We start from the raw sequence: 25,000 nt of genomic DNA, 5'->3' as shown, positions 1-25,000 counted from the left end.
TGAGGGAGACCTAATGGTTCCACTCCTTCCTGCACAGAGATAAAGACTCATAATAAGCGTGTATGCTCACCATCTGGCTCTGTGCATGTGGTCCTTATGGAGGCGAAAGCAGTGCAATCTGTAAACGATCAGGAGCCATAGCACTCCCCCCAGAGAGTCGGCCATGCAATCAAGGTGACAGATGGCATGGCTACTGCTGTGGCCTCATGGAGGAGATCAAAATCACCTTCAATAAACTCTGACTGGAATGGGCACAGGCCCCTCCAAAAGTCAGTTTGTCAGTCAAACTGTGGCAGCTTGCTGCATTTCGGGGGTGGTGGGGGTAGGGGGACCGCCGTGGCCAGGCGCCCCTGTTTTCCATATTTTCCATCTGACTGCTTTTGAACTGTGATCTTTTTCTACTTGTCCTCTCCGCTCGTGGTGGGGCGGCCGAGCACGCGGCCAGGTCCGTCACGTTGTTGGGGGAAAATGAGGAACATGATGTCGCTAATATGGGGCACGGGTGACTGCTGGTGTTTGGGACACCCAAGTGGACAAAGCAGAATTCATGTACATGTATATGGACACCAGTGCATATCACATATCCTGTCCTGTGTGGCCAATATATCACCTTTTTCTTACATTTTTGGTATTTGTGTGGCTTTATGTACCAACAACAGTGATGATTCCTTTCTACATGACCACTTCCTGATCTTTTTTTATCCCTTACTGTGCCTTTAAGACAAATGAGCTCTGTTCGAATCGGCTGCTCTGTGTTAAAAGAGCAGTCCAGGCTGCAACATTGCTTATAACTGTAACGTTTTATTCAACATCATTCAAGAAAACAATCAGAATAATTCAGTTTTCCATGATATGAGCCATTTAAAACACCACAAAACAGGCTTAGCTTTTGGATAGGCCTAATATTACCTTAGCACATGTAATGTTTGCCTTGGCTTTGTCACAATTGTGGAGTGAGAGAAATTTAATTTAGCAAGGGCAGGTTCACGGTTATTCAACTGATCTCGGCGCGGCTCGTGAGACTGGTGAATAATTATGCGGCGCGGGCTGCACCCCTGCACTGGCTCCGTGTCTGTTTGAGCGCATGGTGAGGAAATTTGCGAGGGAGCATTTTTTCACACGTCTCCTTCATCTGAGGCACAGCTCATGTCAGCAACGTGCGAAAAAAAACAGCCTGACTCTCCGAGCTTTTTTTGCTCCACTGCAAAAGTTCAAAATGGAAACACCATCTGTTAAATCCAGGCAAAAGCCAATCCAATGTTTTTCATGATTGGAAATCTTCACCTTTTTGTGACTTGTTGCCACACGCTTGGATTTCAGAATTGGGAATACTGATTCTGGTATGTGATCCATGAAATCGAAGGAAAACAACAAACAAACAAATGCAGACAGGAAATGATGGATTTGGTTGTTAGTTGTTGACACTGAATATGTTAATCTTCGGTCACAAACCGGGACTATTAGAGGTGGGCCTTCAGTTTGGGACGTAAGAGTCAAAAGTCAGCTAAAAAATGATGAAAAAACAATTCTACAAAAACACAATTCTAGTAGAATGTTAGCCCTAAGCTAAGCTAATAGGGATTCACATGAACATATTTTGGATCTACTGAATGAAACACAGATATTTGAAGCTTGTAAATGACATTTAGTGTGTTTTCTCTGAAGCTTGTAACAGACATATTAACATGTTTTACCTTGTAGCAGTTTTACAGTGACTCTGAGAGCTAATCAGCTAGTCATGCAAACTTTGAAATGTAGTTTTTTTAAGAAGTCTGGAAAGTGAAAATGTAAGTGAATTTGATGGATAATTGCATTGTCTGGTTTTATGCTTTGCTTTAGAATTGAGGTGTATTGTCTTTCTTTTTGTTATTGCTAGCAATGTAGCTTTTAGCTTGTTAACTAGAAAGCTAGCACAGCACAATTATGAAGCTGTGTTAGCAATTATTTGTAAAAGAAGGAGTAGTTTGCTACGTAAAACCTAGTCAGAATGAAGTAAAGTCTAATGTCATAGTTTTACATAGGATTTTAAATATTTTATTGCCATGGCTTTCAAGCTTTATCTGCCATTTTTTGGGGTTTGAAAAGGTAAAAAGCATCACGCTACATTGATTTTTCACATCAAGCTAACATTTCACTCAAGCTAATAAAGCATTAGACCTCTGAAGTGATGCTTCATTCTGTAGTCAGCATCATGCCCATAAACTTCAGGTCAGCGCTAGATTTCTCTATGGCAAAAATGAATGGGATATCATAAATCACCACTATCGTGCTTTATGGTACACAAAAAGGTTCCAAACCTGATAATGTTTTATAATCCATACATTTTTCCTCTGAATGTGACTGGATTCCCTGAATTACTGGGTCATAAGGACCTGAAATATGAAAACTGCTATACCTGTGCTAATAGTACGCCACCACTCCTGCTCTATTATGTAACACTATTATAAAACCAACAACTCCTAATTTATTCTACTACTTCTAAAGCAACTTAACAACCACACTGGACAACGCTTGCTGGTTTATTTGGGGTATTTTTCTGTACTTGCCTCTTTCATGATGTCAGTTCAGTGTGCAGCAGTGTGGCCAAGTTGAATGCAGCATTGGTCCCACCTCTTGCAAATCAAAATATGATTGGTTGTTTCCACTGTGACATGTTTGAACTTCATATCTGCTCCTGAAGTCCTAACCAATAGGAGTGCTGGTTTAGCTGTATCTACCGCAATTCCACCGAGGAAAAAAATCCTGATTGGATCATTTTCAGTTGGGCATTTGAAGAATGCTTTTCCCGCTTTTCTCCGGGAAGGACTGTTTAAAGTCTCCTAAAGACCACCTGGATGAGCCAGAAGACTGAAATAATGTTACGTGGACAAATATCACAAAAAGATCTTCATGGCTTTAATGAAAAATGTTATGTTTGGCAAAAACTGAACACTGCATTCCAATATAAGAACTTCTTCCCAACTGTGAAACACAGTGGTGGCAGTATCATGGTTTGGGGCTGTTTTAGTGCTATTGGACCAGGACAGCTTGTCATCATTTGATGGAACTATGAATTCTGGATTATATCAATAAATTCTACCGGAGAATGTTAGGGCATCCCTTTGTGAACTAAAGCTCAACAGAAGGTGGGTCCTGCAGAAAGACAATGACCCTAAAAACACCAGTTAGCTTAAAAAGAAAGGTTGAAGTATAAGAAATGTTGTATTTTGGAAGGTCAAAAACCAGGAACGTTGTGGCAGGACCTCAGACATAATGTTCATGCGAGAAAGTCCACCAACATAACAGAGTTGAAGCAGTTCTGTATATACAAACTATATTTGACTAACCCACAAATTAATAACTTTTATTTAAAAATGAAATATTCCTGTTACTTTTAACTATATTTATCTTTATTTGTATTTTTTCTAATGTTATGTAGTGTTTTTACTGGCAAATACACACTTAATGCCCAGATCAATAGTTTTAGACATATTTCACATTTTGTCAAACCTTTAGTTAATGTGTATCACAACTTCAACTACAAAACACGGCATGTTCTCATAACCCGTCTAATATTCGCGGCGTTATATCCCCTATTCAGTGCAGATGTAAAGAGTGGGCTGCTTCTTGAAAGCCCCTTTGTCCTTTCACCCTGCTCTCTTTGAGTGCTCATTTAGTTAATTGCTGCACTTATTTGATTAATTGGACAAATTCCATTGTACTCTCCACGCCGCCATGTTTTATTGGGGTTGTCCCTGCGTACTCTTAATCATCCACTCTTAAACATTTTTACAAATGTTAAATATGTGCACTTGAACCGATAATTAGATTAATTAAGCTAATTGAGATCCTGAGGTCCTTAAACAGAAGGAGAGCTTTTCACGACTTAGATTCAGTGGAATGTGGTAGTTAAACACCTTCGCTTTCATGCCTGTTTTACAGCACAGGCTTCTATGCCACATGCTTTAAAATCACTCATAGAACACCATCTTGTTTGATCGTTATGCCCTATATTTTATTTATGGATTTCATTAATCACTGCCACGTCATTCTGTAATCGCTGTTTAAGGCCAGACTGAGGCGTAAGCAGCCATCAAAGCCGCAGACAGCAAGTCCGCCCAGCCACGGCCAGTGAGGTCACCTGTTTGCTTTGCTTGTCAGGTTGCGTGGTCGTGTCTTTTCATTCGACATGACAGAGACAGCGGTGCGAGTGTAGTCTGTGACATTTCGCTCGCCGCTGTCAGCTGAGGAGTGGCCGTAGCCTGCGCTAATTGTGTTCCTCTCCGTGGCAGCTAGGCCACAACCATCTGTCTCGCGCTGGGACGTGCGGCTGTGCCTTTTCAGAATGTGGAATGTGTTTGTTAGGGATGGAACGATAACACATTTTCTTTTCTGATGCTGGTACTAAAATCTTAAGTATTAGCTGATACCTGTATGATCCGATAGGGGAAAAAATTCTACTGAGACATCTAAAAGTGCTGCTGCTCAAAACTCCTCAAAGACTTTATGTATATATATATATATATATATATATATAAATTCACGATTTAATTCGACCAGCAAACATAAGGAGTGCTGAAATATGTATTAAGTTCATACAGTAATGTTGTCAATTTCAGTTAATTAGAGCATATAATGGGTGAATGATTCAATGATGCAATGAGATGTGATACACTGTGATGCAGTTCTATACATTGATTTGTTACATCCCTAATATATACAGGGCTCACCCAGTCTTAATTGTTTAAATTAATTTGTCTTGGCAGTGAGTGTGTTTCTGCCAGTGAAAACACTATAGAACATTAAAATAAATAAAAACAAACACTTAAAATAAGTAATAAGAATAAGTAATAAGATTTTTTATAAGCATTGATTAGCCAACTAGAAAATAACAAAAATGTACTAGAAAATAACAAAAATGAATAGTGGGCTTGAGTTTTGGAAATGATTAAACAGAAACACTTTTCAACAAAAATGTCTGGTTGCATTGACTTAAAAAAGTAAAGTATGTTGCTTTTTCCTTCTCCTGTAAAGAGACATGATATATATATATATATATATATATATATATATATATATATAATATATATATATATATATACACATCATCTAAACCGCTTATCCTTCTGGGTTGCGGTGGGGTGCTGGAGCCTATCCCAGCTGTCATTGGGCGGAAGGCAGGATACACCCTGGACAGGTCGCCAGTCCATCGCAGGGCAGACAGTCATACACATTCTAGGGGCAATTTTAGCATGTCCAGTTGGCCTGACCGTATGTCTTTGGACTGTGGGAGGAAACCCATGCAGACACGGGGAGAACAGGCAAACTCCACACAGAAATGACCCTGGTCGCCTGGCCGGGAATTGAACCCAGGCCATTTTCGCTGTGAGGCGACTATTTATTTGGATTTCATTTCATCAATAAATGTAAAGTTGCATTTGTGCAACTTTACATTTATTAAAGCTTGTGTTTTCATTTTTTACATTTACAACAATATAAATTCTTTTCTCTTTTGAATAGTTGAATACTGTTCTTTTAAAATACTGATTTCAGTATCAAAAATGGTATAAAAATGCCAACTCATACCACCTCTATGTAAATGCTACTCTAAATGCAGGCCACTTCAGAAATGTAAGAAATGCGTCGTCATGCAGCGCCAGCTTCATTCTGTCACAGCAATGTACAAAGTTCATGTAATGAATGCTCTGAGTGTGCAGCTGCGCAGTGAACACTTCCAAATATACTGTAAAGGGGTTAACAGATAAACCGTGCCCTTCATACCAGAACCCTCCGAGACTGATATTAAGAAGAGGAGGGGTGGACCAGTTGATCTCGATGTTAATGTTTGCTTTAGGGGCCTGGGTGATTGTGTTAAATCATTTTGATTCATATGTGAGCTCACGCTGCTCACATTGCATTGTCAAATGAGATTTTTAATTCAGGCTTCTCCAGATTGATGTCTGTAATTTATGCCGATTAGTAATAAAGCATGGTAGCGTCCCTTTATACACCCCCATCTCCAACAGTGGAGGAATCTGGAAGAGGAGTCAGGAAAGGCATCAGTAATTAGTTGGAATATGACCACAGGCACACATGGCCTGAAATTTATGTCTATCATAAGAACTGCAGCTATGTACTCGACGCTGTGCGTAAATGAAATTTGTCGCCAGAAGGAAGTCGGTGGCTCAGGTCTGTCTGCTCAGATTCTTTTTTCTGTAAGAGCTCATTTCCCACCTTATTATTTTTAGAAAACTGATAGGTCTGGTTCTAAAATCTGATTGGCTGAGCAATGTTCAATGTGGTTGTAAAATACTCCCATAAAAACGTATGACCTCTTACACAAATTTAATTCTGTATTAATATTCCAAGTTTTTATGTTGCTTGTCAACCAAGGCCTACTGTTACAAACTACATGGCTCGGTGGAAGAATTGTTCATCATCTTCAAATGGTTAGGACTTCAGGAGCTGAATTGAAGGCCTAATGTGACAGATTAACCACCAGCATAATTAGGAAGTGATAGCAGAATCAGCCAATCATGTTTTGGTGTCCGATGGGTGGGACCAAGTTTATGAGAAAAACATCACCATAAGTCCTAGATACATCACTGACTGCAAGAATGCGTGGTAGCCTGGCCAATGTTTTCAGTCAGATGTCTGTTATTATGTCTGTTACAATCTTTGTATAAAACATGGAGTATCTTTTACATAAGAATACACACTCATATGGGTGCTAGAACAAATCAGTGTTATCATAAAGGTGTTTTTTTCCTTCTTTTTTTATCAGATTTTATGGTCCCAACTGAAGGCATAGCTCTAATAGTAATGGTTTTCCACTGCTAAAGCCTGAGTAGACTGATAAATCGATGTGATGAGTCAGTTATTTATCTCAGTGATAGCAAGATCTTTTGAGAGATGACAGAACTGAACAGTCATAATTCATTATTTTAATGACATACTCTAACTTCTCTTAATTGCATGTTATTTACATTGTACATCCTAATTACAAGGCTGTTTATGTTACTGTGCCTTTAATACTGATATATGTTAATGATCTCTGACTGGTCACATTCAAAAAGCAGACCAGGGTAAAACACTCCTTATATGGTCAACACAAATGGGTGGAGCTTAATTGCTGTAGGCTCAATAAGTTACATGTAAAAAAAATAAGATATTTATAAGTAATTGGCTTTTGTGACATCACAAAATATAATACATTTAAAACAGGCTGTTTTGCAACTTAGTTTTCATATATGGACTGTGTGGACTTTACAATACAACTTTAACAATGCTTGAAGATTTTATTTGCAAAAACACAACAAACGCCATCCTTTAAAAAAACAAGTTGACAGTTGTGGGTTGTTCTTAACACACAGCGCATTATGAACCTTATTTTGTCACAAAAGCCATTATTGTCCCTTGTCAGGGCATTGCAAGTTCACGTTTTACAGCAGAAACAGTTAAATGGCAGTTCTTGAGCAGAATCTCAAATGGCTCCCTTCTCCCTACATAGTGTAGTACATAGGTCTTAAAATAATGACTACTGCGTCTAAATAGTGCACAGTGTGTTTAACAAAGAAGCACTTTGGATTCAGCCATGTGTGCGCAGTTCATACTCGGCATAGTGCAATATTTGGATGTAAAAGCCAAATTTTCATAACATAGTGCACTATATAGGGATCAGTGAGCCATTTGAGGTTCAGCCTTAGGATTTTCAGAGGTCTGATCTTATAGATGTTTAATATTGTCCATTAATGGGTTTTTTTGTTACAATTTTTTAGTGACGTACCTACTTGTTTTATACTAAAGAATGTTAAATATTGCACTTATAAGACATGGCTTTGTTTAACTCTGAAACATGAAATGACCATTGGAATTAACTGCTTTAGCCAAAAAACAAAATTTAAAGAAAAAAAATCCAAATAAACTTTAGTTTTGTAAGTTCCTGTGTTCTGTTATTTTTAATTAATCAAAGCAAACTGACTGTTTTTTGCAGATGAGCTCTTCACTTCTATACTACATCAAACTGTTTTATTTAAAAAAAGTGATGAAGATGTGGTTTTCTATGATATAGGTGCTTTATCACATCTAAAAACTGCTAACAAGTAACAACGAGGAACAGTGTGAATTAAGTAAAAAGGCAACAGCAGAGTTTTTGCCGTATGCTTTATCATAATGTATTCTAAATGTGTTCTGAATGTACTTTTTAATGTATTTTACTATTTCATTATTTTTTTAATTCCAGCAATCCCTCCTTTTTCTGCGTGGCCTTAAGTGGCTTGTTGACCAAAACAACCTTCTTCAACCTTAGGAATATTGTGTGTTTAATGCTCTTCCAAAATTCAGAATTGATTTTAAAGTCCTTCTACTTGTATACAAAGCTTTCAGTGGTTTAGCACCTTCTTATATCACTGAGTCTCTGTTGTTTTATGTCCCTACTGAAGCCGTTAGATCCTCCACAGCCAGTCTGTTAGACATTGTGATAGGCCCCCAAAATTTGGGAAGCAGCCTTCGTCTACTCTGCACCCAAACTGTGGAACAGTGTACCAAAAAGTTATAGAGAGGCTCACTGGACATTTTAAAACAACAACTTAAAACACTGCTTTTTAATCAAGTCTACAACTGACAATATGCTTATTTGTTCATTTATTTACTTTATCTATTCTTTTAATTTATTCCTTGTTTAAATGTCTTTATTCTTTTATTTATATGACCTTATATTTTGTCCATTATTATTACTATTATTATTATTATTATTATTATTATATAATAAAAATGTGCAATAATTGCCTACACACAAACTGAAAATGATGGCCCTTCAAGTGTTCTTTAGTAATATATAGAACCATGAACACTCAAAGAACCTTTTGCATAATCAAAGGGTTCTTTGCATTGTGAAATGGTTCTTCAAAACTGATGGAGAATGTGCTGTAGATGGTTCTATATAGAACCTTTTTGAAAAGGGTTCTATATAGCACCAAAAGCGTTCTTCTATTGTAACAAGCCTGACATCATACAATAGCTGAACCCTTTTTGGTGCTGTATAGAACCTTTAGCTAAAAGGTTCTATATAGAAACATCTACAGCACATTCTCCATCAATTTGAGAAACTATTTCACAATGCAAAGAAACCATTAATCATGAAAAGGGTTCTTTGAATATTCATGGTTCTATTGAACCATTTACTTTGCTAAAGAACCCATGAAGAACCATTTTTAAGTGTGTATTTTAAGATGTAATTTTGTATTGCACAGTATAAAGTTGTGTTAAATCTCTGTGTTGTGTACTACAGAGCGCCCTTTTCCGCCACATTGGTCCCACAGTGTAGCGTTTTCAGCATGTGGACGACTGTCTGGAACTGTCCCTCACGCCACTGTGTGTGTGAATGACAGGTGTCAGCTCAGAGCGGGTGGCCTGCGGTGTATGAGGGGGATTTGGTGGGACAGTGAGGGCGCAGGAGTCGTCCTACTCGCGTTTGGCTTCGCTTCACCTGACAGCGCGGCCCCGTATTGTCTGTCAGCATCAGCAGATGACTGACAAAAGAGCCGCTCCACTCTAGACAGCGGCGGAGCAGGGCGAGCGCTTGATTTGCCAGCACTAGACATGTACAGCCATAAAATGTACAGCAGCACTGTATGTACCTCTATTTGTGAGTATATGTATTGCAGTGTTTCTTAACCTGGGAATCACCATTAAAGAGCCCATAGAATGGAAAAACAAGTTTTTCTTGCTTGTTGGAAGTTTTCATAACATGTCCTATGCACTGTTTACTTCTCAGTCCATGCAATACATACGAAGCCGCAAAAACAGCCCATTTTGAATTATCTTTGTTGTGATGTCACAACCAACACTTTTACTTATGACCTCCCAGCTGCTTCCAGAGGTTCAGCAATTTTATGTGGAAAATATATAGAGGATTTCAGTTGGAAATGAACATCTTGTTCTGTACATTAAGGCCCAGACAGCTTTTTGAGTGTGGAACTATACAAGGCAGCCAATCAGAACAGAGACCATTTACATACATCAGTCTTATAAAAGGAACAGTAACAAAAACTGTTTAATTTTAAGGAATACATGAATTGTTTTGATACACAGAGCCACACAAATTATTTTTGTAAGAGGACTCTTTCTTTAAAAATGTCAAAGAAAAATGAAAAAAATTATTTATAAAATGCTGGTAAAAATAATACAGATCAACTGTTTTAACCCTTAAATGCATTGCATTAAATGTTTTGCCAACTGCTTGTAAATACTTGGTAGCATTTATACAGCTAAGTGCCCATTATATTTCTAATAAAAAGCAGTTTAATAACTACATCATATTCAAGGTTATTCTGTAATACCTTCTTTATTTAAACACATTTTCATTGCTTCAAAATAATTCATTTTATGTATTTATGCTTCTGAAAATCTCAGGTGGTGCGACTGTCCAACCATGTATGCAGATTAAGTAGACTATTAAAAAACAAATAATTTGGGTATATTACATTCTAAATAAAAGAGTTTGTTATGATTTTATGTTGAAACCTTTAAAATGCAAAAACAGAATGTATTACTGTAGAATAGGGCACCTTTAAAAATATTCAAACTTTTGTCCGTAAATTCTGATTCACTTGAATGTCGTGGCATGCCCGACAAAAAGGACTTTTATTCTGACATGTTTTTAAGAAAGAGTGGGGGGTGGGTATTGCCCCATAACAAAGAATCCAAGTGACCTCCAGGGTGCAATGCTAAGATCAGAAGCCCTTTCACAAATATGTAAAATTTTAGGTTTTGAGTCACAGCCAGGCTTGTTAAGTTTACCAAGTCAGAAATGTGTAAAATGTGTTATTATTTTAATTATGGTTATTTATTTGGAAAAAAATGTATGTATAAACTTGAGTTCAAGGACAAAGGTTTATATGGGTGTCCAAGTACAAAGACTAGTTTGTACACATTTTCAAGCATCATGAAAAACTTTCAAATATGATATTTTTCATTAACATGTGGTTGCACCACATTTTCTGGATAGTGAAATTAATGATCCTGTTTAAAAATGAAATTATGTCATCATAAAAGCTCAATACATTGAATTAGATGCTTGCAGATACATGCACATCACATTCTTTTTGATATATTTTTTATTATTATTTTGAAAGCCTTTTGTCAAATTGTGACATGCAAAACATTTTAGTCCTATATTACATCACAAACAACATTTTATATATCCCATGTCCCATCATTCTACCTCATTCATTATATATATATATATATATATATATATATATAATATATATATATATATAATGAATGAGGTAGAATGATGGGACATGAGGTGGTCACTAGTAAAAGAGATGTACATTTAAGAGTTAATTACAAAAATAACACAATAACAACATTTTATGTCAACTTTTTTATATAAAGGCTGCTGTCAAAGCCCAAATGAGGTGCTGTTCTCCATCACAAACTCCAATATTGATGTGTAGTGGCATGTGCAGACAGCAGCTCAGAACAGATGGCTAGCCGTGCTAGGTCGCAATCCTGTTTCATTGCTGGGCTTGGAAGCATGGGAGGGCCCTCCTGCTTCTCTGCGCTGTCTGGCCCACACTAATGGAGGGGCTGTGCATAAACAACACTGTCACTTTAATATCCCATCTTTCCTGACGCTGCCCATAAAGCTGACTGTAGTCCAACAACTTGATTTCACAAATGGAAAAACAGCATCTGTTTTCCTGCAGCTCCACATATGGCTTTGATTGTTGCTCAGATGAGCTGAGGCAGGTAGGCCGAGCGTGGGGGCCTCGAGCTCAGGGGACACTGCTGGCTCTCTCGGCCGCAAGGGCCACACGCTCCCAGGCCAGATGAACCCGCATAGGAAATGAGGGCACACGCTGCCTGCATGAGCCAGCACGAAACACAGACCCCCACTGGGTCACAACTGCAAGAGTCACTATATAGACATACTAGAGATGGGACAATTAGCAGTTTTAATGATGTACCATGGTATAAAAAAAAAACATAGTCAATAAACACCATATGTTGCTGCATCTGCAAATGGAAGTTAAGACTGTATTATGCACAGCAATAGTCATGAATCTATTTTCACCTGTATTTGAATGAAAACAGTACAAAGACAAGATATGTAATGTTTTACCATATCAACTTCAATTTATTTTTTTTTTATAAATACATGATCAGTCTGAAATTGATGCCAGAAACTCTGCCGACTTCTCTGGGGTTCAGCTCATCTAAAATAGACTGATGCACAGTGAAAATGTGTATTGTGGTCTGATGAGTGAACCTTTCAGATTGTTTATGGAAAAAATGGACACTGTGTTCTCAAGGCCAAATATGTAAAAGAACCATCCAGATTGTTACCATTGTGTAAAGTTCAGCATTTGCCATGGTATTCGGGGTATTAATGGTTAACTTGCACATCTGTGAACACACGATTAATGCTGAACACATTGTTGAGCAACATATGTTACCTTTTAAGTGCCATCTTTTTCAGGGACACCCACACTTACTTCAACATGACCACAACAAACCACATCCACATGCAAAATCAGAAAATGTGGATCTTATTAAGCTCAAAAACAGGGAAGGCCTTGCACAGCTGAAGACTTGTATAGCAGAAGAAAAAGTCCACTTGCAAAACTGGAACAGTTTGTGTCTTTAGCCCTCAAATCATTAGTAAATGCTGTTAAAAGTAAATGTGGTGTAACACAGTGGTAAACATGCTCCTGTCCCAACTTTTTTGGAATGTGTTGCAGGGATGTAATTTAGAATGAGCATATACTCACAAAAACTATGAAGTGCGTAAGAAAAAACATAAAATATTGTGCTTTTGGAATATTTTCAATGTAATACAGATCAGACACAGTTTGTAATCACTGCTTTCTGTTTTCATAGCATTTGTTTTTGGAATTGGGTTGGTACATATTTAGAAATGTAACATCAATGGGACACAAATGGCACATCAATCTTAGAATCACCCAAAACTTCTCACAGAAATTCCCCACTTTCCCTCTCACTGCCGCAGTGGGAACTTGCCTGTGATCAGTGCTCATCCCTGGGCTTTTAGTACTAATATCAGCTGTCTGCTTCTATTTCCTTCCATACTGTGTTATCTGCCTCGCTCTGTGTGCTGGAAACACACATTATTGCTCTATTCTTGTGCGATTACGACACGAGGGCCCAGCACACGGAAGGCCACTGGGGAATCTGTGGCCATACCGAGCCCGGAACCACGCAGACCTGCTTTATTCTCATGCAAATATGACTAAAACTAGCATGGCCTGCTGTTCGTGCGCCTGTTTTGCTTGCATGCGCTGATGTGCGTGCTCACAAACGCAGACATTTGGTGTTGCAGTAATGAGCCCATCTGATCGAGGGGAAGGGGGGGAGGAAAGAAAAGTATTTGTAATTACTGCTAATTACCTTGTTAGTATAAAAACAAAGCTGTAGTTTTTTCGCTGCTGAAGGGCTAAATTACCAGCAAACAAACAAGTGGAGAGAGCCGTGTGGATGAGGCTGTTTTTTCCAGCAGCGTCTGCAGATACAGCTGCTGTTTGGTCTGGCCCTGCTGCTTCCCTCGAGCCCGGAACGCCAGGCGAGGCTGTGCTCGCACTAAAACGCCTCTCATCATCAGTTTAAGTGTGTTAAGTCGGTAAGAAACTGTAAGCGACACCAGAAAATGTGTCGTTTCCGTGCCTGTAAGCTGTTCTTCACATGTTTTTCAGCTTGGAGAAAACATTGTGCAGTGCATGTTCCCTTAAGTCTGCCTTTTGTGGTTGTTTATTTATTTATTTATTAATTTACTTACTTACCAAGGCAAGTGGGACATCAGGACAGTCGAACCAGCGTCAGCAGCGAAGATTAAAGTTTGCAAATGCACAGTAATGACTGCTACAAATAGCACCTCTGGGGCTCGTGGAACAGAACAAAAAAGCAACTTTTGCAGCAGCTGTCAGCCTGATTAAAAAAAAAAAGAAATGAAAGGAAAAAAACAGAGGGAAGAGAGAGAGGACGAGAGAGAATACCCGGCCCGATTCCCCGGAGAGCAGCGTGTTTTGCGGCAGCAGTCACCTGTCACAGCGACGCTCCCAAATGAGATTCAGCAGCCTATTGTCCCAATCAGCATTTTCCTTCACTCTAAATGCTCTCCAGAGACAATCATTATTACATGACATGCTCCTCATCGTAGATAAATGGTCCTCGGTGTGCCAAGCCCGGCCCGCCGAGATGGACAGCTCCGCAGCCCCGGGATGAAAGGGCCTGCAGCTTTATTGACATTTTAATCATAAACAGTTAGCGAGGAATCACTCACTTACTGAAGGGCTCGGTATCAAAGTGCATTTTAAAACCACGCAGGCCGCAAAAGCAGATCCTCCCGACACGCAATTTACCTGCTGTCACTCGGAACGCGCTCGTCACGACAGGGACCTGTTGTGAAGGGGCCTCTAGTGGACTCGTCTGCGGTTTTGACGGTGGTCTCAGACTCAGAATGGGTGATGGAGCTAAACACACAGCTCTCAGATCTCTTGGGAAGTAATGAAGTGAAACTGGCAGCCAAGGCAACCTTAAGCGGCATTATAAGAAGCATTATATGGGCATTATTTAAATCGCCACAGAAGACTAAATGCTGAATTTCTGTGTTTGTTTACATGTCAACGTATATGCTTAGCTATTGTCTGTAGTATGGAAGGGCATGTTGTAATGATATACCATAGTATAAACCCCGATGATAATAATCAGAAAATTTGCAAACTGTCCCATCCTTAATCTTAAAAGGGCCTGTATCATAGAAAACCAAATTTTCCTCGCTTTCCTTAAAATAATAAGTGTAGTGTGTAAACACTGTTACCAATGTAGTAACACTGTTAAAGTTACAAAATGTACCAGTCAGTCCTTACAGTCCTTATAGTATGTAAGTTTAGTTTGACCCCTGGTCAAATGACATGTTTTGTTGTTTTTTAAGTGAAAATAAGTCCACATCCTCTATAGAGGACACACTTCTGCATATTTACCTTTTCTTTGCAACATTTAACATATTGCAAAAAATGTCTGTGCTAAATTTAATGCATATTTTATATTACCTGTTTTATTTTTTCCAATTTTTTTATGTAAAACTCAGCAAATAAACAGAAATTCTGCACTGAAATTTGCTAAAAATTGCTATACATAATTGTGTTCTCTGTAGAGGATGTGTTCACTTATTTTCACTTAGAAAATCAACAAAACGTCATTTGACTGGGGTGTTCAGAATTTTGCATGTGACTCTGTAAGGAAGTAAGCTAAGCTGCAAAAACAGCCCATTTTGAATTCATTGTTTTTGTGATATCACAAAAACCAACGATCTGTCCACATTCTCAACCTACAGCAGTTTAGCCCCACCCACTCACACGGATGTTATAAGGAGTGTTTCAGTCCAGACTGCTTTTTGAATGAAATGCAGCACAGGGCAGCCAGTCAGAGATCATTTAAACCTCTTAAAGGCACAGTAACAAAAAACAGCTCATTTCGTTATAAAGGATAAACAGAGGTTGGAAAATGGTCATAGAAAAATGAATTATACATGTTTTTGGTACATAACAACCACACAAACCTGGACCTCATGTTTAAAAATAAAATGCATGAAAATTGTAGGACATGGTTCCTTTAATTAACTGACATAAGATGTATAAATTAAAAGTATGACTGTTGTCTCTGGCTAAAAGATTTAGCAGACCGTCTATCTAAAAGCCAATGCACAGTCCAGTTTCTAATGGATGTCAAAGCTGGTCAGTATAAAATCAAGACAGAAAGAATTTTGGTGCCATTGACTTTTGGTGTTGGTGAAATTTTTTGAGAATACCTTGACCGGCAAAGTAAACAAAATATATTATAAAAATGAATTACACTTTATAGCCATGTTTATTATACATTATGTATTATTAATATAATGCATTATAAGTAGTGTTGATAACATGTTATACTGTCAGTGTCAAAGAAGTCAGTCCCAGCTTGGAGAGCGTAAAGCTAACGGTGCTGCACAGTAACTTTCCCACATTGGGTAAAACACTGATGGCAGCAATAGTTTAAAATCTGACATTGGAAGCCTGTAATGTGCTGTACTTTGTACGTTGAAGTGTTTCAGTAAATCCTTCAGTAAATCCTTCAACTTGAAGCCTCAATCTTAACACTGGAGGAGGCTTTAGTACAGTATGTTTCACTTTACTTAGAGCGGACAAATAGGACTTATGAGCTCTTTTGAGCTATTATGTTAACAATTCATAATGCATAATAAGCATGGCTATAATGTGTAATGCATTTTAATAAATATGTATAGCCATGTTTATAATGCCTTATGAATGCTTTATAACATGTTATGAATGTGTTTATAGATGCTTACAAAGGTGACATTCATACAAAGTGTTACCAGTAGTTCCTCTCAAACCAACACTACACGCTGGGACTCTTCACGCTACCACAGTAGACTGAAAGCTTGATTTTTGTGCATCCTTGACAACGTATCTGAAACGTACTGTGCCCAGAGCACTGTTTATCATGGAAGAATAAACGGAATGAATTTCTCTGTTTATCTTGAGCTGAACGAACTCTATGAAATGTCTCAAGTGAGGCAACACACGATGATCTAATTCGCTCCATTAGAGAGAGCTCTGAATATACTTGTCTCAAGTTGTCTGGAGGGAATTGATAGAATTGTCTCTCTTCTCTGGTAACTTGTGGTGAATTGATCTAGATTTGCTAGTGGAGATGCTAATTCTCTCTTACATTTGGCATTATTTTTGTCATGTTGCTAATCTGGTACTGAAATATACAGTGAAGCATTCCAACTGCATATTTTCAAATTTTGTGTATTTTGTGGAAGTGATTTTGACTTCTTTTGTCAGAAGTAAAATCCTCCTTGAGATGGAATGTGTGGCGAACATTAGAAGCATAAAAATGGGTGGGGGAACATTAGTGAGTCTGCTAAATAATTCATGGCGTAGTCGACTGGAGCTCCTTAATAAGTTTAAGAAACACAGGCAACGATTTCCTTCCCAAAAATCTACACAGCTAATTATAAAGCACACTCCATTGGGTTTTAAAGATGTTGTCACAGACGTTTCATTAAACATTAATGCGCAATTCCAATGATTTCATGCAATCTGCTTTTTACGTCTTCTGTTTAATGACACTCGCCAAGAAAAGCATTAAAACTCATCATAAATTGCACAATAATAATGATGAGGAAAAATCTCACTTTCTAGGCCATTATGAGTTGCTCCGTGTAGAGAGGTGCAGGTATGTCCTGACAGCTGTCTCATTTGCTTTTGTCACCGGGGTGACTTAATCTCGCAGCGGAGACGCTTGCGACAACTCGCCCAGACTGCGTAAGAAAGGTGGTCTTGTCTGCTTTTTAGATGCATGAGGAACAACCAAGGTCACTTTAATTAACTGGCAAATTGCTATTTAAATGATGGTACTAATCACTCAGAGCTGTATAGGAAAGCTAGTGGCTGTCATGGTAATTTAAAGCCTGAGAGGGAATGGAATCTGCTGGCCTGTCGTGTAACCGGTTCTGTGTCTGTGTGTTTAGTATTTATTTGCGTGGGACTCTTCTCTCAAGAGGGTTTCAATTAGGCCTTGCTGACAGCTGTGTTACGTTGTATACCCAGCGAGCTCTCATATAAAGACAAAGGGCCCTATTATGCGTGGCGTACGGAAAACCCCAAACCGTTTCAAATGTAATTTCCTTTTAAGAGGTGAGCGCAAAGCTCAAATGGTGACCAGGTTATGGCCAATCGCTGTTAATTGGAGCAGGAGTTGTGGGAAATGGCATCCCCAAAATAGTTCCAGTGCCCTCGCATGCTCGTCCCCATCCACACCACATTCAGATATTTCTGATAACACATTTTCTGTTCTGCAACATGTGCAGCGTTTCTGAAGATCTCAGAAGGAAAGTCTGAAGTCTGTCTAAAAGAATTAAGAAAACAAGAATGATATAAGGAAAACCTGGCTGCTTCTGAAAAGGGGGAATTCCATCAAATTTTATAAATTTCTTCATTTAAGACATAAAGAAAGTCAGTGAGAGTGGTTTGATATGGAATGCTCCATTCTATAGAAATCAGAGTCAGTAAGGTGGTGATAGGAACCAGACGTCTGAAGATTTAAATGCCTCTAAAAGGTCCCTCATTACATTAAATGGTTACAAATTCGCTGCCTGATGCCCAAAACATAGTTTTGCCATAAGATTTTGAACTAAAATGTATTTTTGAAAATCCATTCATGGTGGAGAAATGCATGCAGGGTGTGGTGAGAAAAAATAGTCCCCAAAGAAGATGTATTTTTTCAAATTTATAACTATTTTACCGTAATTAACATTACATATAAAAACTGTCGGCACCACTGTAAAGAAATCTGAGTCTATACGTTTCTCTACTGTGAAACATTTTACATCAAACCATCTCGAATGACGAGTTTGTTTACATTTCAATAACTGAATTATGTAGAAATTGTGAAAAATCAGTGGAATTTCCTGTTAATTGAACCTTTAATTGTAAATTGTAGGTTAACAGAACAATAATTGGTGTGATGCATTCTGTCAGATTATTATGTGAAGTTCAATAAAATCTCAATTTTAATGCAGCCAGTCGTTTTTCACAGTGATATATGTGAAGTATGGTGAACCATGACTATTAGCTAGGCCTTAAATTTGGGCCAAACACCTCTGTGATAATGCTAATATCTGCTAGTGCCCCAGTGCGATTCAGGTCAACACTAAGCTAAAAGCAATTCCCATGTACATGGCTGCTCCAGGACATGGTTGTTATAGGGCCATATTAAAAAATATCAACTAATCGGTGGGTTATTGGTTGAACTGTAGCTGAAATGCAGCTAGTGTGTTTGGTGATATGACCGGAGTGATAGAATTGCGGTGTAACTGCTGTCCCATAGATTGCTGTTGGGGAGTGGGGTAATAGCGCACATTATATTACAGTGCATGCTGAGGATTGTAGGGCAAGGCGTGGTGAAACTGGCCAATAATAATAGAAAATGAAAATAATTTCATAGGCTGGATAGGATTGTGTTGCAGGCCTGTTTTGGCCCACGGGCCTTGTGTTTGAAATATGTGGCCTAAAGTGTTGGCCTAAAATGTTTTTTTTTGGTCACAAAAATCAAAACATTATTGAGTGTGCATTGTTGTTAATCTGATGCTTTAGGCCTTCAGTTCAGCTCCTGAAGTCCTAACCAATAGAAGAGCTCCACTGATCTACCCTGATCTACCCTGATGCTACAGAGAACAAAATTCTGGATAATTTTCCATTGGCTGGTTGAAGAATTCAACTCTTTGGTTTCCAATACTACAGTAAATGCAGAGTTTTAGGATTATATTATATTATAGTATATTAAAATCACAGACATGTGAATGTAATCAAACCCAGTGTTACCACAACAGAAACAGCTCAGTCATCAGCCACATCAAATCAGCCCTGAAGCATCTCTATGCTGGTAAACATCCCAAAATCTCCTTTTGCAATGGCCTAAAGTGCTTCTGTGTGGATTAGAGGCCAAAACGCAGAGAGGAAAGCTACGTTTTCAAGAATATTCGTGAACGAGTACACAGAGCCAAAAATACCATGAGCTCGAACCCAGCTGACCCACCTGGCACTGTACTGTGGCACCAGGAAATCACCATGATCAAGGGGAGCTGAGTCACATGACCATGACCTACCCCCTCCTCTCCCCCTTCTCCAAAAACACCCTCCACGACGAGTGCTCTCATATGGGGCCTGGCTGGGGGCTGTGAACCAGGGTCCAGAACGTTTTCAGATTTATTCCAGCCAATCTCCACCCCATTACCATTAGTGCCCATCTGCCGCTGCTGCCACGCGCAGGCCTCCTAAAGGTTACTCATTTGCATACTGAAAATGCCCCCACCAATAATTACGGCCCTTCAATCAATCAGTGGCGTATGAGCTATATGTTCAGTCCCCACAGTAAAATAAAAATCAACTTGCTGATCAGAAAAGAGGCGAGGAAAATGAGGTCCTGAAATGTCATAACAACCGCTCCTTTTTTGATTAAAATAGCGCATAACGTTGCCATAAATTATAATGGTCGATCTGAACCTGATTTATTGTTGTAATCGTTAGCCATATGGTGCAAACTGCCCACCCCCCTTACATTCGAATAAAGAGAGATTACAGGGCTAGGTCAGCTCAACCTTTTGCACCACGCAAATGAATCTGTCTGGTCATGGAGAAACAGAACCAAAAAATGAAATATACTACAGAAGTCCTAAAATGCAATGGACGTTTTTTCTTTTGCAGATTTTCCTATAATGAGTTTTATTTGCTGTATGTTTATCATGGGATAATGAAACTTTGTTTTCATTTTTGAAAAGGTTCTATATAGCACCAAAAAGGGTTCTTCTATTGTAAGGGGGGCAAGCTTATAATAATAGAAGAACCCTTTTTGGTACTTTATAGAACTCTTTTCAAAAAGGTTCTACATAGAATCATCTACAGCACATTCTCCATGAGTCTGAAGAACCCTTTCATGATGCAAAGAACCGTTTAATCATGCAAATCTGTAAGTGGTCATAGCTCTTTATAGAACCATTTTCTTTCATTTTCAAAGAACACTTGAAGAACCATCATTTTTAATAGTGTACTCTGATATGTGTACATTCTTAAATAAGGGTTCTTTGGATTGATGTTGTACACTCTTAAGAAATGAAATGGCTCTATATAGAACCATAATCACTGAAAGGACCTTTTGCATGATTAAGTGTTTTTTTTGCATCATGAAGGGGTTCTTCAGACTGATAAAATGTAAATGGAAGAGAACCTTTTTGAAAAGGGTTTTATATAGCATCAAAAAAAGATTCTGCTACTGTAACAAGCTTGACATCATAACAATAGAAGAATCCTTCTTAGTGCTATGTAGAACCACTTCTAAAGGTTCCATATAGAACATATATATAGAACCATATAGAACCCTTGAACCACCATTGTTTTAAGAATGTAGAAGAACCACTTTTGGCTCCATAAAGATTTTTTTTGAATGGTGGTTCATTTTTAAACTTTTCTAAATGAGATGTAAGCAAGAACCTCCACATGATAGGTTCCATATCAATGAAAGCCTTTTTAAAGCTTTATTAAAGCCCAGAACCATTTAGGAACCTTTATTTTGCACAGCTCTTTCTTATAACTAAACTCCAGTAACCAAAGCTGTCATTGTCTCTGAAGTGATTATTATGACTGAGGCTTTTTTGCCTAACAGAAGATTCAGTCATTTTCAGGAAGTGACATCCTTTTAATAGGATACATTTTGCTCTTGTAGTGTCAGTCTTACTGCCTCGCTCAGAAAATGCCTCTGGAAGTTTCCCATATCTCCACACTTATTACTAATTATGAAAAAGATAAGAGCATAAGACAGAAATATTGTTACTCATAATTATTTACACGAGCCCTGGCGACATTCGAGCATAATTTCTGTGTTCGTTACTTATGCAGTGCTTTGTAGCTCTCAGCTATTCTTTATTGGATTGTGTTTGAACATCGTTTTTGCACCGTACACTTGATGTGTCACACTGATTCATGGGCAAGGAGATGACATGATTGAGCTGCTGCTGTAGACGTGTATGTGCATGTGACAGGTTTTTGGCAGGTCAGGGATGCCCTGTAGCCTGTGGGCAGCTTCAGGGCCTTTACCTGTCATTTCAGGTGAAGGCTCGTCCGTGTCTGAGACTTGAGACAGCAGATACAGAACTGTAGACTCTGACTGTAATAGGACTGTGTTTGTCTTCAGGATTTGAGCTGTAGAGCAGGCTTGTGCTTGTGATCACTCACTGTAGCCAATCTAATGTCCAGATTAAAAGGAAAGTTGATTAACTCTTTTATACCTAAGAAGGCAAGAGTTATAACACTGCTTTCGCTATACTATTTTACGTTATACTATAATATGGTATTACTTATGTAATTACCTATGTAATTATATGGTTATTAATTCCTTAATGAATTCCATTTATATTTGACTTACATTATGTACTTTTTTATTTGCTATGATGTTGAGAAATGACAAAAATATGAAAAAAACTATAAAGTATGGTTTCCTTTCTGCAAAACAAGACTGTATGCACAGCAATAACTTCAAGTTTAAATCATGATAAAATTCTCTTTTTCTATTTCTTGTATAAACACAAACATGATATTGATTAAAAGTTTAGACACAAATTTAGATACAGAACATTGAAACACAATTCATCATAGAAACCTAATACACCTGATCAAATACATTTTGGTAGAAATCAAAATAAAGACTCAACAACAGATTATAAATTATAAAATTGTATAAAATTTTATAAAATTATAAAATGTTTATTTATTTATTTACATATCATCACTGTTAAACAAACTAAAGGGACTACACATACAGTATGTATATGTATATGTATGTTATGTGGAGTGAAATATATCATCACCTTGTATCTCCAAATTTGTTTTATCTTTGCCTATTTGCATAATCTGAATACTCCAGTTACCCTTTACATCATCAAAAAAAAAATAATAATCATCATATGATCGTGAGTGGACTACAAGGAATGCCCTAGAAATCTTTGAAAATTGTATACGTAATGGTAATATTTCTATTATGTGTTTTAAATGTATATGTACAGTACTGTACAAAACTCAAAGATGACCTTTTTGTTCATGTTATTTCCTGTCAAAATGCCCATAACAGACAAGTTCATTTATCAATGCCAGAAAAAAAGCTATCATTTCTAAAAAGCTGTCAAATCTATCAATATTTAATTTGTCCACACTTTACGTTTAACTTTACCAAATTCAAATCATAATGAAACATCTCTTCTTCTACTTACAAACACAAACATGGTATAGAATACAGGTTTACAATCTGCACTTTCCACATCTCTCCACCTTCTTCAATGAGCTCTGAGTGAGAATTGATTTAGGTGATGTAATGACACCATGCTGTTAACACCAATGTTAACTCAGACTTCTAAGGGTTAATTATTTCATAAACCTGCATTTCCAAGCATTTGTTGGCAAGTTCTGAAGTCAGCAGCTAAATGTCACCACCTTCTTGTACTGTATTATTATAATGATGACATTTTGTCATAGTTGTGGTTATTAGTAGTGCTGTGTCTTAATGTGCTGTGACCCATGAGAACATGGCAAAAAAGCTCAGTTAATTAAAAAGTCAGCAAACTGTAGCATCTTATTAGGTGGCGAGGCATCATCGTTATTTCCGTCGTCCTGCTCAGGTTTGTCTGATTCTGCGTTTGACAGTTAAAAGGCAGAGGACCGAATGCTCACTGAACACACGCTCCTTGTGTAAAAGACTCTCTTTGGTATTCTTAGCTGAAGCGTTGCTAAATGGATCACATTCATCACCACAAACTATAGTGAGGGGGCACAATAATTAGGCCAAATCTGCTGTGACATCTTTCTGCCTCAACACACTGGCTTCTGTTCCTCCAGACAGCAGCAACAGATTTGATGCTCCGTTCCAACTCTCTCACCATTAATCCTGGGATTGATGAGAAAAGCAAGAGACTCTCGACCTGGAACACACACGTCCAGGCAAAACAAGACGCATCAGAGAAACAGACACGCACACACACACACGCACCTGCTTGTTTTTATGTGGTGTCAGGACACAGGGTCATGCATATGTTCCATATGTATTATATATGTGCGCAAGTTCATCTTCAAACTCAATACTTCATTGCACCATCAAATGTTGTTAGGACTTTATGTATTATAAGAAACAAAATGAATAAAGAAGCACAATAAAAAGTAACTTAATAAAATACTATTTAGTGGAAATCAAAATAAGAATTAAAAAATATTTGAAATATTAAAAATTGCATACATGTATAGAAATATATTTACTCATAGTCTATTTTAGCTTCACTTACCACATAGGTGCACTTTTTACAGACTGTAGTCCATCTGTTTCTCTGCATACTTTGTTAGCCCCCTTTCACTCTGTTCTTCAATGGTCAGGACCCCCACAGGACCACCACAGAGCAGGTATTATTTGGGTGATGGATCATTCTCAGCACTGCAGTGACACTGACGTGGTGGTGGCATGTTAGTGTATGTTGTGCTGGTATGAGTGGATCAGACGCAGCAGTGCTGCTGGAGTTTTTAAACACCTCAGTGTCACTGCTGGACTGAGAATAGTCCATCAACCAAAAATATTCAGCCAACAGCATCCTGTGACCAGCGTCCTGTGACCATTGATGAAGGACTAGAGGATGACCAACACAAACTGTGCAGTGACAGATGAGCTATCGTCTCTGACTTTACATCTACAATGTGGACCAACAAGGTAGGAGTGTCTAATAGAGTGGACAGTGAGTGGACACAGTGTTTAAAGTATCGTAGTAATGGAGCATTTCTATCGGTCCATTTATCATGAAACCACTGTGTGTGTATTTATATATATATAAATACATATATGTATATATATATAAATAAATACATATATATATATATATATATATATATATATATATATATATATATATATATATATATATAAATAATGAACATTTTTTAATAATAGCTGTAATTTTAAGGTCAGTATCCAAAAGAAATGGTTTTGCCCTTTCAGTTACAAACAACCAATCAAAGAAACAAATACATAATAAATAAATGTAAGTAAACATGTAATATATGCAAAAACAAACAAAAATTTGTTTTTATTGGCCCTGTAGGTTAGTCCTGCTTTTCTCTGTTTTTCCCACGTCATCTGGATACTTTTGTCCTGAAAAGGTACAAAAATGCACACATGCACACACATGCATGACTCCTGCATCTCCTGATGTGCTGCTTTCTCTGCTGTTCCCTCAAAAGAATGTCCTGACAAGCATCGTGGGCCATGTGTCCCTCACTGTCAGTCTGATCTGGCCAGTGAGGGATGAAGGCTGAAGGGAAGGTGGAGCAGTCAGTGACTCAGTACAGCAGAGCAGATCAAAACACACCACCACTGTCATCACTGCTGCTGGGCTCAACTGACGACA

The sequence above is a fragment of the Colossoma macropomum genome, unplaced genomic scaffold, assembly GCF_904425465.1.
Source record: "Colossoma macropomum unplaced genomic scaffold, Colossoma_macropomum, whole genome shotgun sequence".
Lineage (NCBI taxonomy): Eukaryota > Metazoa > Chordata > Actinopteri > Characiformes > Serrasalmidae > Colossoma > Colossoma macropomum.
This window is presented reverse-complemented; position numbering follows the sequence as displayed.